The sequence below is a fragment of the Schistocerca gregaria genome, chromosome 3, assembly GCF_023897955.1.
Source record: "Schistocerca gregaria isolate iqSchGreg1 chromosome 3, iqSchGreg1.2, whole genome shotgun sequence".
NCBI classification, from domain to species: domain Eukaryota; kingdom Metazoa; phylum Arthropoda; class Insecta; order Orthoptera; family Acrididae; genus Schistocerca; species Schistocerca gregaria.
The window spans coordinates 368,498,559-368,512,990 of record NC_064922.1 but is presented as its reverse complement, the minus strand read 5'-3'; the positions used below and the strand labels follow the sequence as shown (position 1 = coordinate 368,512,990).

Here is a 14,432-nt window from a genome sequence, read left to right as displayed (position 1 = left end):
CATAATTTATTTTATCTGAGAAAACTGATTAGCAACAAATAACCCGGAATAACTTTCCTATGCTCAGGAGTTGCAAAGTCATAAAATGGAGTTTAATGCTTTCTTGGAAGGATATAGGATGGGGTGGGATGGGATGGGATGTGATGTGATGTGGGGGTAATTTTGCCTAGCATAGCTGTACGTAGTCATGATAGAAAATTGTAGATATTTTTATTTCATACCTACTTTTGAAAGATTAGAAAGAATAGAAAATGGGAAGGGGTTAGTATGCATCCACCTCTACAGGTGTGCGCGCACCTTCCTCACACCTAGCTAGAATCGTAGCCACATCAAATCAATCACTTGCTTGGCAGAACTGAAGATAGTGAACAAAATAAATTCCACAAAGGATCCTTTGTACTTGCAGTTCCTACTGCATGCTTTCTCTTGACGTTGCGTTTAGGTTCTCATTAAGCTTCGTATCAGGGCTTTTGTTAAATGCAGCGGACTTGCGTAAGGTGTTTGTTGCTAGTAGTACATTACATTTCTTTCTTTATAATTTTAGAGTGTCAAAATTTTTCCATCAGTAATACATTTTGTCACATCAGATGCTTTAGCTCTTCATACCAATTTGTTACTCTTCCTGTGAGTACACAAGAGAAGCTTGGTAGTTTGTCCTTAGAGCTCATTAGGGTTTGACATGGTAATAGATACTTGATGCACTCGCCAAGACCTTACAATAAATTATGACATCAATATGTTAAATGGAAATTGCAAAATCTAGCTCAAGGAGTAAGATATTGACATGCAGGTGTTAATCTGTTTCTCCATTCAGTAAGTTCTGTCAATGTTCGGAGGAAGAAATGAGAATGGGCTGCCAGATGGATCAGGGAGATTTTGCAGGGGATGAAAGCTGGTAGGTAGGAGGGTACAATTTGGATTGCCAGAAGGATTTTGCAGGCTTATTAAAAACATCAATCTGAAGACTCTTCCTTCATGGGAGAGGTTTGGATTTTACATGTTGATTTAATTCGCTATTGTACTAGGATTATCATAGGTCTGATATGCCCTTTTGCACCAATAGGCGTCTGTGAATTGTACATCATACAGGGTGTATATGACCCGGGGCAATGGGGAGATGTGGGAAAAATCCGAGAATTTTTTTGTCTGGGAGAAAAGGGGGGAAAAACCCGGGAATTTTAGATTTTTAAATTTTTTTTTCCTGTTAAATTTTTGTGATTTTGACTGGTAAGAACTGATACTGTAACGAAGGGTATTACTGTATCCCGCTGCTGCAGAAGAATACTTCAACAGTAAAACATAAATCAGAGAAAAAAAACAAAAATAACTTAAATAGCAAAGGAAATGCACCCTATGCAACAATGACACACAGTGCTCTTGCAAGCGTATGCCAACAGCAAAATATGTCAAAGGCTTTAGGAAGACAATGCAATGCTTCATTAAAAAAAATTGCTTCCAATGAGTGTGCAGTCACAGTTGTTAACATTAGATTTGTTTTAGCAGTTACGAGTGGGCTCATGCTCATGCACAGTTGTAGATTCTCCCGCTTCTGGCTACAGGAATGTGGCTGTTGGCTGTGCAAGCAGTTGCAGCAAGCAGCTAGATGCTACAGGGAAAAGGGGGCGCCAAATTAATGTTCTTGAGAGAGGGGGGGGGGGGGGGGGGGGGGACTTGTTTCACAAAGCGCCTAGCAATCGGTGCACATTGGTCTATCAATTACTCATATGATTTTGAAACACATCCCCGTCGGTTTTTGAACACATTTTAAGTTGATTTCGGAATGAATCATAAGTTGATTTTTGAATGCGTGCATAGTGTATGTGATGTCTGTCAGGAGAGTCCTTGTCACATCTAGAAATAAACTTTCCGCAGAAAACGAGCTGAGCGGAGTAAAGCCAAACGGATGAATGCCAAACACTGTCTGATTATGTGGTTGATTGGGCTTGCGAATGATCAGTGTTGTTAGGATTACTAGCGAAATCCATAGATTCAGACTACCAGAATGGAAATAAACGACTAACAGGAATAACTGGTGAGAAAGATTACATATTATCTTCTTGGTGTATCCAAGAAAATGAAAATTTGACAGAAAATTGTAGGCTGGACCAGTTGTACAGTCCCTGGCTAGCAGCCGCTTCAGTTCTATTCTGGAAGTAACGCGGAAAACGTGTTGTACGGACATGTAACAACGCCTAACAGGAGAATAGTCGCGGGATAACTAAACCTGTGATTCTGGCAGGGTTAGTAAAGTTAATCGGCGAACAGATTTTGACAATGGCAGGAATAGCTACAGAATTGGTGATGACAAGATTGAGGTGGTTTTTTTTATGAAAGAGGAAGGAGAAGAATCGGGGACATCACACAAATTATGGAAGAATAAGAATAAGACGATTCCAAATTTATATGAAAATTTCGAAATACTACTTTTCGATCTCATGCTTGAGAATCCGGTGCATATGAATGAAATGTGAAACTAAGATTATTTCCTAACATAAAGCTTATCGTGAATTATATTCTGTCGTGTTACAACAATGACCATTTGTGCCAAAACAGTCTCGTTTATTTCGTGTGTGTTGCAAAATTGCTGCAATATTAGAAAGGCCTATTTTGTTTTATCTAGCAGACAGTGACAAAATAGACCTAATCAGATCGAGAAACAACACCAGTCTTTGGTATTATTTGTATTAACAGCTTTTTCGGTATTAGATAGCAACATTTCAATTTTTCATGTAGCAAAATGTTTGATGAACTTTGAGGAGGTAATACATTCTTTCACCAGCTGTGACATAATCGCGGTAGGTTCTTCCGCAGAAAGGAAAGCATGCCATGTAAACTTCTAGCAAGATTAGAGAGAGAAAAATGCTAGGAGCTTTCTTGTTTGTGTCTTGGATTTATTGGTTTTATGTATCCTATATTTAATTTTATGTCAGACAAAACAGCAAGTTACTAGCTAATAGGCAATAAAGAATGCAAATTTTCTGAAGAGTTCTTGTTCTCCTGATTACAAATAATCCCATCCGCTATTAATTGCGAGATTTTTTAAAGAGGGGCAGGCTATCAAACCTGCCAACTGGGAGCAGGAGAGGCACCACAGGACATTTCAATTTCCATAGTCCTGAATATAGTTTGATGGCAGCCATTACAAAATATACACGCTTCAATTCAACAGAGCGAAATGTCAATTTTCACAAGTTACGGCCTCACAGATGCTGCTCTGACAGGGTGCATTGTCTTGAATGCAATTGTTGTCTCCAAAATGTCCCTCTAAAGTACACAGTACACAATTTGTCCATATCCTTAACCGTGTAGCATGTCCTTCTGTGCACGAAGAGGACCAGACCCTGATGATTGATAATACCCCTATAATACCACCAACATGTCTGTGATTCACTGTCTGCACTGTACTCTAATTAAAATTACTTTGTTATTGATGTTGTTACGAATGAAGTGTTAGGGGCCATGCACCAGCCATTCATGGTTGTTTGGCAGGCTCTACATGCTTGCTGTGTTGCTTGTTGATGCTCACTGTGTTGCCTCTTCTGTGGACACAACCCTTGGCAGATGATACAGACAAACCGACTGGTGTTGGAAGGGGTCCTAGACGTGATTGGCCACCTGGTTGCAGGGGGATAGGTGGAGTGGGGGCGCACAGTCGGCAGTAATTTTGCTTTGCATTGCAAATCAGGCAAAAGAGTATCTGCTGCTGAAGTCTTTAGTAAAAGTTTTAGTTCCTGCCCAAAATACTGAAAAGAAAAATCTCGGGTTCTGACCATCAATAAACTATTGACTAATAGCTTCAATTTCTTCGTGTCTTGCAGTCCCACATCCTAGCTTGCATTTAGTGGTGGTAGTTGATACGGTGATCTGAAATTTAAAAACGTGCACCATGTAATTCAGTGTGTTTCCAATGAGAAATGTGGTGGCTTTACATTCAGTAGACTTCCGGTCCTATGCTACTGTACATGAAATGCAGCCATCATATCGAAGTTGTTCTTATGAGTAAAAAGAGAACCATACCTCTAAAATGTGGATTAAACATAATTTACACTCTTGCAATATGCCACTGTGTTCCACAAAGTTGTCCCCGTGTGCCAGATTTTTGTTTCTTGTTCATTTCTTTATGTATCATATTGGTCAAATCTGCATTCTAAGTTGACATTACAGCAACTGTAACAATATTAAATTAAATGAAATTGTCTTTCTGACACACAAGTGTAAAAGGAAGACCCTGGACTATAAATTTTAGAGTTCAAATACAGTCAAGCTTATTGTTTTTTATTTCTGTAAGAAAAGTAAGTTTTGTTAGTAATGCAGTCATAAAACTAATAGCACTCATTTTAGTTACTGTAATACTTCTGTCTGTGGAGTAAACTGATTTTATTTTTAACAATGCGGAGGCTGCATATCTAAAAGTTAATCGCAGGTTATATGCATACAGGCTGATGATGGGGATACAAGGTTTGGTACTAGAATGACAGTTGCTGTACAGTGTTTATATACCTGGTGTACTAAAACTTCATGCTTTCTTCCACAGGAAAATAACTATACTGTCTTAGCAAACGAATCCAGACACCCTTATGTACCGCGTAACTGAACGCTAGACGTTGCAAGAGAGGTGTAAAAAGCTGAGAATTTAGATAAACAATTATTCCTTGGTTTTTAGCTGTTCATTGATGTTTTAAAATGCAATTGAGATTTATCGTGGTGAAAGGCATGCAAATTTGTAATCTGTGAATTATTCTGTAGCTCTTCTTGACATCAAAGATCCATCAAAAGCTGGGACAATCAGCAGTATTTACGATCTCATACCATTTGGCTATCCTTGATAAGGTGCCTACAGCAACTTCCAGAAAGCAATACCTCATCAACTGGCTAAAAGGAACAAAATTTATATACCATGTAACTGTAGAAAGAGTGAGTTACTGGATCTCGTGGCTCTGTGTTACAGATGAATTGGCAAAAAGATAAGGACGTAGGGTTCTCAGACGACGATAATATCACAGCCAATTTAAATCCATTTAACTTGTGTGGGTTCAAATTACGGGTTACAAGGCTAGGAACAACAAAAGATCAACGCTGGCAGAAGTAGAAAGATTAACAAGAGATGTTGTTAATCACACTGTCAGATTGCTAAATGTCATGAGACACAAGCAGGGAGTAATAATGAAAGCATTGTAGAACAAGTGTGTAATAGAAAATAACATAAAACAGCTTACTATTTCATTAATTTCTGACAGCAGCTCTTGAGACTGCAAAGGCAATAGTCAAAGTGATTCAGATACAACTGCCGTAGATCTGTTAGTAGTAAAATGTTACGGTATCAAAAATTCAGTTGTATTCACGTAACACCTCAAAATTTTCTCCACTTATTTAGATAATACTTCACTTTCTTATGTATGTGACTGAATGTTTGTATTATTGCCATTATTCGCCTATAATGAGTGATTATGGAATCTCATACATTGCTGTGCCTACATAGTAGCAGCAGCCCGCACCATTGCTTTACCCATTGCTTACATAGACGTTCGTAGACGCTAGTGACAGTCAGTAAGTAGATGACTTCTTTCTTTCTTTTTTTCTTTCTTTCTTTGAGCACAAGCAGCTGTCGATCACATGAGCACTTCACATGTTGTGTACCAGCCAGCAGCTCATCTCCCCACAACTGCCATCTGTCAATCACAGAGCAATTTTAATTGAAGTACACACATGATGACTGGTACCCCACTCTTTTTAACTTCCTGTGGAGGAAGGCATAAACTTTTAGTACACCACGAAGGTTGACATTGTACAGTGAGTGTTGTTCCTAACACTGAACTTCCTATCGTCGTCTCATCAGTCTGTACGATTGTTACCTGTGATCACTAGGGGATGTGCAACCCTCGCTTCATGAAATAGGTCAGTCAATGGATATCACTGGATGGACAGACAATGAAGACAGGAATGAAGAATGAGGCATTCTGAATACAAAAAGGTTGTACTAAACTTCCAGAAAAGGTGTAAGGAAATGAAACGTGAGAGTTGATGGGCTGTCCATAGTATGGTCATTGGTATCCACTATAATTTGCTGTTCAACCTCGTTGTAGCACACGTCACCAGCAGGAACTGTTGCTACTATTTTAAGACATTTACAATACGCAGGTCTAAATAAAAATAATGCACTTGCAAAAATACCATTGCATTATAGGAAGAATGTCTGAAGCAGCCATGAGTGTAACCGCTTATTGTTACTATAGAAAGAAGGAAGGCGGTTGGTGCATCTATTGTCATGTTTTTGGGCATCTCACAGATTAGTAGATTACTGCTTTAATGAAGCAGCTTAGGTGGCAGCCAACATCCATTCAGTAAGAGAACAACACGTTTTAACAACAAAATAGTCATAAAACAGTATTAAGTCATTTGCAAGGTGGGTGTTGGCATGAAGTGTTCGGCAGCTCAATATTGGAGCATCAAAAATGTAATTTCTTGGCTAGGATATCTCTTACTGTTAGAAAGCAAGTGTGCAGAGATCGTGTTAAGTCAGCCATAAGTACCTATTGCTGGGACAGTGTGTGATCTTACACCCACAGCCTATTGGAATTAACAGCAGAATGCATGTTTGGTTGCAGTTGGGTTGCAAACAACAAAAGGATGCAGCAAACCAAAGAAAACTTATCTGTAGCTGCCTTCAAAAATATGCCTCCAACAATATGGATCTTCGGTGTGTTTGTCTAATCGCTACAGTGCCAAAATTCCCAAGACTTGTGCAACACAACATTTTGGTTTTAAGCAACTGCCACACTGTCACTTGCTAAAGAGATGATATAAGTTAAATCATGCAAGTTTGACATTGTGTATTGTACTGTTCCTTTAATATTAATCAAGTAGGACATTTATTCAGAAGCTGTCGTCAAACCTGTTTCTCCTTGTTTGTGATTCACTTCATTTCTTCATAAACATTGAATGACAAAACAACTTTCAACAACACATGTATTTTGTACAAAACGTTGATGAGTCATCTGCCTGGCATTCTGGATCTGTATAATTTGCTGCCACTTGGCGGTGATGAGTCAAGTACATAAATTGCTTGGCAGTTACTGGAGAACATTCATATATTGTTGTGATTGTGAGATAATCAGTAAAAGATCACATTTGTAGGAAATTCTGAAATAATCCTTTTTTGATAAGGTGAAATTTCAAACATAAGACAGTGAACAGCAAGAAATTACCCCGTGTGTAGTGTTGATCAGTGACAATTCTAATGTGTTGTCTTTGCAAATTGTTTCATTCTTTGCTAGATGTGATCTGCATGTTCCAAGAGGGTCTGAAGTGCTTGCTCTCTTCCCTTCTCATATGCTATGAATATACAGAATACCATTTCAAAAGATGTCACAACTGTCTTAATTTCTAGACACCAAAAGCAGGTCTCCTGGCAAGGCATTATTGTCTAGCGAATTGACGACAGACCTCACTTAACTATACACAACATGAAAATATCTTTAAAATATTCTTAGCTTCTGACAAAACATCTGTAGGAATAAGTTGTGGTTTTTTGCAGTGATAATTCTTATTAACCAGATAATTACTATGTTTTTGTAATTAGTGCAGCATAACTTTGGTGTGGTAATGTGTTTCTCATTGTCTCTAATGATTTTAATATGCGTAATCATCAATTACAATAAATTATTATCTGAACCGAAGCATTGCTCTGACCTAAAACATTTGTTCTGGCCAAGAATGTTCAGATGGTACTGTTATTGAGCAAGATGGTGCTTAGGAGTGTGAAGAATATTCATCATAAGGGCTTTCAAATATATAGTTTCTTCTAGTGTACACTTCATACCATAATACATAAGAGGATGTAATAGTTGACAACTGATCATAACAATATGTTCGATTCGCCTTCCTGTTAAGCATACCATTTTCTCAGCGGAGCTCCATGCGATCCTGAAGGCATTGGAGCAGATGCATCATATTTGGGGCAAATGGTTTCTCATCTGCAGAGATTCCCGTAACACCTTAAAATTGTTAGAGAACCTGTACTCGACTGAGGAGTTGGTTCAGGTGATACATGGCCTACTGTACTTTATCCATTGTCAGGGTAAACAGGTGTCATTCTGCTGGGTGTCAGGTCATGTAGGTATATGGGGAAATGAACAGGCCAATTGGGCTACCAAGGAGGCCTGCAGAGGACAGTATGTGGTGCAGTGTCCTATTCCTTTGCAGGCTGTCGTCTCTGTACTACACAGAAAGTGTGTGTGTGTGTGTGTGTGTGTGTGTGTGTGTGTGTGTGTGTACTACACCGGAAGTGTGTGCAGTTGTGGGATGAGGAATGGCTGGCAGTGACGGCAATAAGCTGCGGTTGGTGAAGTTAACAACCCACTGTGGCGTTCTTCCTGCCAGAATGAAGTGACCCTCACTCTTCTTAGAATTGGGCACTGCCCTCTCACACACAGTTTTTTACTCTGGTGAGAGGATCCTGTGTTTTGTTATGCTTGTGGCGTGCACATGTGTATTAACCATATTTTAAAAGAGTAAATTTTATTTCATGATGCAAGGGTAGAAGCAGATATTGGTGGGGATGTGACCCCTATTCTAGCTGATAATAAGAGTGTGACTAAAGCTCTAAAGTTCTGTGATGTGTCTGGATTTGGGCCTAAACTTGTAGGCTGGAGGTTTTAGTATGTTGCAGAGTGGCTGGCTCTTCCTTTTTTCTTCTTGTGGTCAGCCAGCCACATCCATAGCCCCTTATACCATTTTCATCCTGTGTACTTATTAGATAATGATCTAACACTTTAACCACATTTTGTTCCGTTCATCTGTGGCGTTACACACATAGTTCATCAGTTTTTGTTACCTTCGTTTCCCATGCCATTTTATCTTGCTGTTTTGTGTATTTTACTGACACTTGTCTCAATCTGTTTTCATGCGGGTGCTGAAGACCTTGCTGTCGTGCACCCATCTGAACATCTCCACTCGACTCCACATAACAATACTTCATAGTAATAGGCAAGAAAATAAAACAAAATAGGTTATAGAGTGGGGGAGGAAGTTAGACTCTTGTCTCTCTTACCTTGTGGATGCCATTGTTTAACCATAAGACAAAGAGCAAACAATAGAACGATTGGTGCTGTTGTGTAACATGGTGTTAAAGCTACTCCTTGGAATACTTTCTGAATTATATGTACAGGTTACTTTAATTCTAAGGTTTTAAGTTGATTCTCTTGACGCAAGGCTAGAGGTAATATTAATAGGGATTGAATGCTTCACTTTGCTTTGTCTCTTGTGCATAGTTAAATACATTTAACCACTCGAACGGAAAGAATACATGATTTCAATAACCTTCTGATATGTCCGACAAACAAATAAGGGAATTAAATGCTTGCCCTTTGGAGGTGATAGAGAAAGCTTATATAAATCCTTATTCATGAAATTAGGTATTGTCAAACAGTGGAAAATCCAGGATAGAAAGTAGCAATATTATGAAAAGGAAAGTTGCCACTCACCATTAAGTGGAGATGCTGAGTCAGAGTACAAGCTTACAGCCAACAAGGTCTGTGTTGAAAATAGCATGCACCCACACACACACACAGTACGAAACCAGCCATTTAATCTACAAGCTAAGCTGCAACCACTGTGCTGTGTTCTTTGTGGGAATGACAACCAACAAGCTGCCTCTTTCAGCTGAAGCCACACTGCGAGCAGCAGCAGCAGTGCATGATGGGAATATCAGCTGGGTGGGAATAAGGAGGCGGCTGGGGTGCGGAGGGACAGGATAGCAGGGTAGGTGTGGGGATAGTGAATTGCTGCTGGGGAGCCTGCAAGGATGAGGTGGAGAGAGGGTAGGGCAGCTAAGTGCAGTTGGGAGGTTAGATGGAGGGCGGGGGGGGGGGGGGGGGGGGAGAGAAGTAAAAAGACTGGGTGCACTGGTGGAATAAGGGCTGTGTAGTGCTGAAATGGGAACAGGGAAGGGGCTGGATGGGTGAGAAAATTGTATAACCAAGGTTGAAGCCAGGAGTGTTACGGAAACGTACGACATGTTGAACGGAGAGTTCCCACCTGCGCAACTCGGGAAAGCTAGTGTTAGTAGGGAGGATCCATATGGCACAGGCTGTGAAGCAGTCATTGTCATGTTGGGCAGCGTGCTCAGCAACAGCAGTTTATCGGTGGCCATTCATACGGACAGACAGCTTGTTGATTGTCATTCCCACAAAGAACGCAGCACAGTGGTTGCAGCTTAGCTTGTAGATTACATGGCTGGTTTCACAAGTAGCCCTGCTCTTAAATAGATGGGATAGGTGGTGATTGTGACAGAACTGAAGTAGGTGGTGCTGGTGCTGAGAGGATATATGGGACTTTCGTTGCTTGTCCAGTCAGTAAATCATGATCTTCTAGGGGGAGTGGGTTGAATTCCTGAGTACTGGCAGACACGCTGCCAACATGTTTCTTTCCACTGTTCCTTCTGTTTGTTACACATCACTGCCATAAATTCAGGGATGCTGTTGGATGCACTGAAATCAGCAAATAAGGAATGCCAGTTGCATCCCTTATGTGGTGCTCGTCTTGTGAAAGGTGCTAATGTGACGAAATCCATACATTCATCAAGGTTCAATATTGCTAGCAGCTCAGTTTCCTTCTGCATAATGTTCATAAGATATTTTTGCTCCTGCCCTCTTCCCGCGTGCTGTGTGGGTTGTTGAGTGCATTAAAGTCATCTGTGAACAGGAACTTCAATTCAGCTAGCCTGACAAACTGGAGAGCTTCCACAATTGTCATTAGCTTCAACTGCTTCAAAATAGTTTAGTTCAGTAGACATTGTTCTGGGGGAAGTAATAAGTGCTGTAAATTTCAGACTTCCTTGTGTTTGTGAGCTGACTTATGTACAAAAATTCCGTAACAGTTGCAACCCTTCCACGAACACCGTAAAGTATTTGAACATCCGGCTGTCTGGCACTTCTATGTCCCTCTCTAAACAGCAGTGACATAGTAACTTAGCTGATGAAATTATATTACCTTAAAGTTTAATCATGTAAGTTAAATATAATTCTTTTCATTTAATCTTTAAAAGGATTGTACATTGACTGAGTGGCGTCAGACTTCAGATGATTTCTCTTTGACATGTCGATAGGGGTTCCTTTGTGTGCAAATATCTCAAACTTCCCCTGTTATTTGAGCTCCAGTAACACCTGATTCACTGCCAGGCGAGACTGCTTATTAGTTGTACCCACAAATCACTTTCAGTTGGTATTCGCAGAAATGTTGCTGTTGAAAGTGAAATATACTTAGCATCAAACCATCTCATTCCCTTACAGGAGAAGTAAGAGACCACTGTATTATTTTACTCTCTCCACAAAACACGTTTTTATGTGTTAAGACAGTAACAATGATGGTGGAGGTGGTCTACAATCAATTATTTTAAATTTTCATAGTGAACAATATGGTATCGATAATTCTAAAAGTCAAATTAGAAAATAAAATGGTTATGAAGAAGAGAAAGATGCATTCTTTACAGTTATTGAACTTGCACTACAGTTCATTAGTCATCTAACAAAATTATCAGTCTGTGTCCTCTAACCAAATAAGTTGCATTAGGATTATTTTATGCTAATGAAAAGACAACAGGAATACATGGTTGACTACGCCTTCTTTGAAACAGTAGATGTCGCTAGTTTATGTATAAATAAACCATTCTTTTTAGGAAAGACAAAGTATTACACAATGAAGAAAAGCATTTGCTCAGTTTCTTTAAATAAGGGATTACAAATCTTAGTACGTAAACTCAAGTGCTTTGATGCATTTGTTCTGTCTGCACTTCCGTGTTTCTGAATGAGTCACTGTTACAAGACATTGTCAGCTCTGAAGAATGTGCCAAACAGTTTTGAGGGGGGGGAGTCTCCGATTTCATCAGGCTAAGTGTACCAGTGCATTGGTCTGGTTAGGTTGAAGTGATGTTGTAGCGTATGTTAGATATTCTGCTCATGAGTATGCTGGTGTGCTTAATCAAACTACTGTGCTATAGTTAAATTGATGGCATCCCTTAGAGAATACTGTCTTCTTCTTCTTCTTCTTCTTCTTCTTCTGCAACATAGTAATCAGTTGGAGTTAGAATGGTCTTCAGTCAGTGTAAATAGTGTTACTAGAGAAGAGGCCAAAGTTCTATTACCACAGTCAGTTTTGCTTAAAACTTTTGGACTTCCCTAGTCAAGGGATTAAGGCCTTGCCCTATTTGAAATCATTTCGTAAAGACACTCTGTAGCATTTTAGTTTCACTTTTAAACTGTTTTGTAGGTATCCTGACCTTCATCTTCAGCATTGAATCGTAAGTGCCCTCTGACACTAATAGGTACTTCTTCATCTTTGCGTTCCTGGACCATATGTGTTCGTAATGTGAGGCTCAAGTTTTTGCCTGATACAGATCTACAGACAAGTTGTCTATCTTTTCCTCGCAGTATATTTATTAAATATTGCGTGTGTTTTTCTGGTTAACAGGTTTAATCTCATGGTTTTGTAAGTGTAAATTCAGGTAGTCTATTGTGGAGTTTTCATTTCTTCTGAAGAGCCAGCTACATAGCTCATTTAGGTGTTGGCATCCATTGGTGACACACAAAGAAGGTAACAAGTTGCATATCTAGGATTGTGCATGCTGTGTGCGGATGCAGGAGCAGCTGGCAGCAGACTCAGCTGTGCACGGACTCGCCTTGATAAGTCAGGGGTGCACTACACAAAGGAAGCAGCTACTTTAGTTGTAGAGTACTTGTGGAGTGTACACAAGGGTTTTTTAGTCTGGGGATAGTTTGAAATACTTGCCAGTCGATACTCGGAGAGGGAAGTCAGACCACTTTAAGAGTATAGGTACTTACACTGTCAGAATTTTATCAGTAAACTGTCGAGCTAGTGGGACTGAAGTTTCCGAATTTTTACCCTCCAGGAAAGTTCTCGTACATAAATTATTCTCAGGACTGAGAGCTGGCTGAAATCTGAAGAGGAAAGCTGTGAGAGATTTAGGGAGTAATGGAATGTTTTTTGGAGAGACATATTAGATGGGGAGTTTTCATTGCAGTGGACAAAAATATTCTCTCTATCGAGGTTGAAGTCGAGTGTGACAGCTAAGTTACCTGGTTGCGTATAACAGGTGAGTTACCTGGTTGCGTATAACAGGTGTAGGTGAAAGCAGGCTTATTGTAGGATGTTTTTATCGGCCATCTGATTCTGCTGTTACAGTTCTAGAGTCATTCAAAGAATGTCTGTGGTCAGTAGCACATCAGTACCCACATCATGCATTACTAGTTCGAGGTGACTTAAACCTACCACGTATAGACTGGGATATTTAACGTATTCTGTGCAGGGGGCTATGGACAGACAAGTCACAGAAAGTACTTCTGAACACAGTTTTCTGAAAACTGTCTCGAGCAGCTTGTTCGGCTGCCTACATGCATTGGAAATATTTTCTAACTTGTAGTTAAAAATAGACAGAACCTTATGGAAACATCATAGCAACTATGGTTACAAAGGTTAATGAATAAATTTAGAAAAACAGGGGAGTGTTACTGCTAGAAAGAGCAGATAATCAGTTGGCATCTCACTTAGACAGTGAATTGGCATCACTTAGTCCCAGTAAGATGGATTTAGAGGTATTATGGGCAAAGTTTAAGCAGATAGTAAAGTGTGGTGTGGAGAATAATGTGCCTAGTAAGTGGATTAAGGATTAAAAAGACCCACCATGATTCAGAAAATGTTGAGGAAGCAGAGGCTCGTGCACACTCGGTTCAAAAGAGAAGGTGCCAATAATGTCAAGCAATGATTAGTAGAGATTTTTGCGTCTGTGAAGAGATCCATACACAAAGCATGCAACTACTACCACAGTCATATCTTAGCAAAAGTTCTGTCAGAGAAGCCAAGAAAATGCTGATCATATGTAAATTCGTTAAGCGGGTCCAACACTTCTATCCAGTGCCCTATTGACCAGTCAGGTGTGGCTGCTGAAGATAGCACAACGAAAGCCGAAGTTTTAAATTTCACGTTCAACAAATCGTTCACGCACGAGAACTATACAAACTTAACTGTCATATGACAATTGGACAGACTCCCGTATGGATGACATACTAATAACCATACTTGGCGTAGGGAAGCAATTAAAAGATTGACAAAGCAGATCAGCCACCTAATCCAGATGGAACCCAAATTCGCTTTTACAAAGAATAATCTGCGGCATTGGTCCCCTTAACTAGCGGGAATTTGTAGTGAATCTCTCACCCTTTGCAGAGTTCTAATCAACTGGAAAAAGGTGCCGGTGACTCCTGTACACAAGAAGGGTCAAAAACGGACCCACAGAATTACAGACCAGCATCCCTAACTTCATTTTGCTGCACAGTCCATGAACATATTCTCAGTTCGAATATTATAAATTTCCTTGGAACCGAGAAGTATGTCCCAAATTTTTTTGCGTGGGTTGGGAA

General features: G+C 39.8%; 1 protein-coding gene across 10 annotated transcripts in view; it reads left to right on the top strand.

The window, feature by feature from the left end:
• The window catches only part of LOC126354917 (C-terminal-binding protein), a 189,628-nt gene that overhangs the window by 155,142 nt on the left and 20,054 nt on the right, over positions 1-14,432 (top strand). The gene's annotated exons all lie outside the window — the stretch shown is intronic.